Genomic DNA, 4,708 nt, shown 5'->3' on the forward strand with positions numbered 1-4,708 from the left:
AGGGAATTATATTTTTGGTTTGCATGAAGTGAGCTAAGTATTTCAAAGCTCTTTTAAATCGATTATAGTTGATGGTAGTCAAATTTTGATGTAAATAATTAAATAAAATGAGGCTACTCGACATTGAAGCAATTTTGAATTCTACTATTGCTCATAAAAATAGAGAAAAAATTTCATAAAAATGTTAGAGTAGTTAATTTAGTTTAGTTAAAAGCCAATTTATGATATTTAAACCAATTTTAGGATGCTTACTCTACTTTTGCTTAGTTTTATAAGGTTTATTAGTAATTATTAAGTTTGTTTTGATAAGTTGTGTTTTTTTGTGTCATGTTTATTTTTTTTACAAATATTAATTCATCTTATGCTTGTGTTGTGATTGTTAATATATTTATGACCTAGTACCGCTCAGGGATTACACATTAGGTGTAATTCTTGAATAGTCCTCGTTTTAGATCGTCTTTGAATCTTTTATGCCATTTAGGTGGTAAATACTCAATATTTTTCTTGATTGTTATGAGACAAAATTTGGTTGACATTTCCTTAATGTTCTCCGAATACATATGTAGAGTGAGAATTCATTCTAAATAATGTATTTGGAGAACTGTAAGGAAGTCTTTGCCAAATTTTTGTCTCATTACAATCAAGAAAAATATTGAGTATTTACTAATGGTATGAAAGATTCAAAGATGGGTTTAGGTTGGAGAGATAAGGACCCCAATACTGAAAGTATGTTTTTGCAGGTTGTGCTTGTGGTTGTTGTTGTTGTTGTTGTTGTTGTTGTTGTTGTTGTTGTTGTTGTTGTTGTTGTTGTTGTTGTTGTTGTATGAAAAATTCAAAGATAAGTTTATGAATGCTCTTACCATTTTTATTAATAATTTTTATTTACTAATATATATGTAGATTTGCAATGAAGAGATTAGAACGAAACTGGATGTATGAAAGGTTGGATTCCAATAAAAAATTAAGGAAGGAATTTGTAATAGGGGTTAATAAATTCATTGATTATGTTAAGCAACAAGACGAATTCATTAGAAATAAAGAAATTAGGTGTCCATGTAGTAAGTGCAAAAATAAAAAGTTTTTAGTTGAACAAGAAGTACGAAAACACCTTGGTCTAAAGGGTTTTTGTGACAACTATTATGATTGGGTGTGTCACGGAGAGAAATTTCCCGTTGAGGAAGAGGAAATGGCAATGCCCTCTGACAATCCTTATAGGGATATGGTAGAGGATGCGTTGCGCGATAGCATTGATCAAATTAGGGAAGAAGCTCTTAATGCCGAGGTGGTTGATGAATCTCCAAATCCCAATGTATTAGCCTTTTTTCAAATGTTAAAACGTGCCGAGCAACCTGTCTACGAGGGATGTCGGCTCTCATTGCTACAGTCGGCTGCAAGGCTTGTCGCTCTGAAATGTGAATACAACTTAGCCCATAAATGTGTAGATGGTTTCACGTCACTCATGGGAGACCTTCTTCCTCAAGATCATATTTTGATGCGTAACTTCTATGAAACCAAAAATGTTCTCAAAGCTCTTCAACTTCCTCATGAAAAGATAGATGCATGTTTTAATGGATGTATGCTTTTTTGGATGGACGACGCTCTTCTCGACAAGTGTAGAAAATGTGGTAGAGCTAGGTACAAAAGTGCAAAGAATGCAAATGGCAAAAGGGTCCCCAAAAATTTCTTAAATTATTTCCCAATAGAGCCACGTTTGCAACGAATTTATGCCACAAAAAACCTCGCGGAACAAATGCGTTGGCATTATGAAAACCCCCGAGTTAGTGGGACAATGTCTCATCCAAGTGACAGTGAGGCGTGGAAACATTTTGATCATCTTCATCCTTCTTTTGCATCTGAGCCTCGGAATGTTAGACTTGGACTTTGCACCGATGGTTTCTCGGCTTTTGGGCCATTCGGGAACACATATTCATGCTGGCCGGTGATGCTTACACCTTACAATTTACCACCCTGGCTATGCATGAAAAGACAATTTATGTTCTTAACATTAATTATTCCTGGACCAAAGAGTCCCAAACAAAACCTTGACGTCTATTTACAACCTCTAATTCACGAGTTGAAGCAATTGTGGGACACGGGATTGTTTACATATGACGTGTCTAGGAAACAAAACTTCGATTCTCTTGAGCAAGATGGCGGCGTTTGGTTAGTATGTTATTTTTTCGTAATTAATTATTTTTATAACGATTTATATATATATTTATTATCTTCTCATTCTTTTTTTTCAGGTTCAGTAATGAGAAAGTTGTGAGCTTGATATCGGATAATATTGGATGCAACTACAAAGAACATGCTCCTAACTGGAAATCGGCGTCATCTACTCTAAAGAAGGATTGGTGGAATTGGTTTGAGGTATTAGCAATTGTCATTTAATTTAATACTAGGTATTTTATTCATTTATTTTATATTTATTTACAATAAAGTTTATTTTCTAACTTTATTTTTTATTGAACAGTGGCGTGTTAGTTACGATCCCCGTGACAAGGCAAGGGTTAAGAAGGCTTGGGAAGATGCCATGAAGACCCGTTTACGGCAAATGATTTATCGAGCTTATCATAAGGAAGAGCATGAAAAGCCGGATTGGATTAGTCTTTGAGTTGCACCGTCAATTGAAGAATAGACCACTTGATGATCCTAGTTTCACGGGAAGATCGGAGCAGAGTTCGGCCAACCGTAGGTCGGGAAGTGACGAGAAAGGGAAGGCGTTGGCTACTCACGTAATGGGTCGAAAAAGCACTTTGCAATATATGGACTCAATGGTAATTTCTTCACTTCCTTTTTTAATTTATTACCTTTTTTTTCTTTAACTTTATTTAAAGTTAGTAATTATATTTAACAAGTATCAAAATTGTAGATTGATAAAGATGGGAAAGGAGATATTCCGTCCGCTTTGCAAATGTTGGAGAAGACAAGGAAGCATAGCACAAAAGGATGGTTATCCAAAAAAACTGGTCAACTCTTCGTAAGTTACTATAATTATTTAATTTTTAACTCATTTTTTCAATCATGATTATTTAGTAGATGGTATCTAATCTTTCGTTTTTTATTGATATAGGGTAAAATCATCTCAAAGAAAACTGAGCTTCAGAGCCAAGGGGTCGAGAACATTGATGATAATGAAATTTATATTGAAGAACATGGAGGGTCTGATAAGAAAGGTAGAGTACTTGGCGCGGGAAATGCAGCACCACAAATTTGGGAGCACCACCGCCGCTCGACTGGTAACCTCTTTTCTACTCCTCATACTCCGGGTTTTGTTGGTAGAGTCGCAAAAGAGAATGCGCGACTAAAGCAAGTCGAGGCCGAACAATCTCAAAGGCTTGCGGCAATAGAGGAGTTCTTGAGCCAACAAGGTTTTACCACTCAAACTTGTAACCCCGGAGGTCCATCTCAAGCTAGAAATGACTTTGATGATGATGGTGGCGACAATGCTAGGCCTACTCCAACTCCCGTGTATTGATGTAGTTGTTTGTTGATTAGTAGTTATCACTCCTACCCCGTAGTTTATGGACTTATTTGGCTTTCTTTGTTGAACAATTATTGTACTAAACGGTTGTAAACCTTTTATTTTAAGTTAATGTGAAGACGTTGTTTGGAAATCTCGTCTTGAACGAGTTGTGAATTTCTCAATTGCTGGATTTTCTGAATGTTTGTAGGAAACCGGGAGTATATGTAATTGCTTTCAAAGCAATTTGGGCGCTGGAAGAACGCTGTAAACCCACTGGGTATTTAATCCCTGCGACGGAATTTGCGACGGATTTTCCGTCGCAAGGCTTGACTTTCTGTTTGACTTTAGGGACACGTGTCCCATATGAACAGTGATCTGCGACGGATTTTCCGTCGCAGATTTTGACTTTCTGTTTGACTTAAGTGCCTACGTGGCCTGTATGAACAGTGATTAGCGACGGAAAATCCGTCGCAGATTTTGACTTCCTGTTTGACTTTAGTGACCACGTGGCCTTCAATGAACAGTGATATGCGACGGATTTTCCGTCGCAAGTCACTGTTTTGCGACGGGTATTTGCGACGACTCGATCCGTCGGTATTTAGCAGCGACGGAATTCCCGTCGCAGAACCAAAATTTGCGACGAAATAGAGCGACGGATTAAATCCGTCGCAATTCCGTCGCAAGATCTATTTTTGCGACGGGATTGACACATGTTAAGTATTTTAGATTAGACTTATCTACTACAAGCAACAAAGAGAATTGTGATGGAATATATGATAGTAAAGCCTCAATTAAAGATTCAGCTATCTGAAGATTCATTCAAGTATCATGTGAAGACGAAGTCCGTCTAAAGATTAATCAAGCTTGGGTGATGAAGTAGCCTATATTCGAAGATATCCTATGAAGATTAGAATAGTATAGGTGATTATCTCGTAATGGTAACTTAGAATAAATTTCTTGAGTTGGTAAAGTTATAGCTTTGCAGCTATAACATTACTAGTAAAAGTGCTCAATGTTATAGCTCTCCTATTATAACATTGAGATGCTGAGTTTATTATACACGACATATATTGTTTCAAAATTGTTTTTGAAAACTGTTTAAGGTTTATTTTAAATGTTTTGATATGAGTATTTATTGAATAAAGCCCGGTTTAGTGCGGAGTTTGGTGTTATGATAAACGTTGGTTAGTAGTTGTTTTGGGTCAACTTATGAGTTGGACCATGCTTCTAATTAGGGTTTCA

At 36.3% G+C, this 4,708-nt stretch overlaps 1 long non-coding RNA gene across 1 annotated transcript; it reads left to right on the forward strand.

Moving 5' to 3' along the window:
• The first annotated feature begins 2,667 nt into the window (after positions 1-2,667).
• On the forward strand, positions 2,668-3,162 carry LOC141656185 (uncharacterized). The gene is made up of 3 exons (XR_012548408.1): positions 2,668-2,777; positions 2,873-2,980; positions 3,074-3,162. It is a non-coding gene; the product is annotated as an uncharacterized LOC141656185 (long non-coding RNA).
• Positions 3,163-4,708: the final 1,546 nt, after the last annotated feature.

The sequence above is a fragment of the Silene latifolia genome, chromosome 5 (genome assembly GCF_048544455.1).
Source record: "Silene latifolia isolate original U9 population chromosome 5, ASM4854445v1, whole genome shotgun sequence".
NCBI classification, from domain to species: domain Eukaryota; kingdom Viridiplantae; phylum Streptophyta; class Magnoliopsida; order Caryophyllales; family Caryophyllaceae; genus Silene; species Silene latifolia.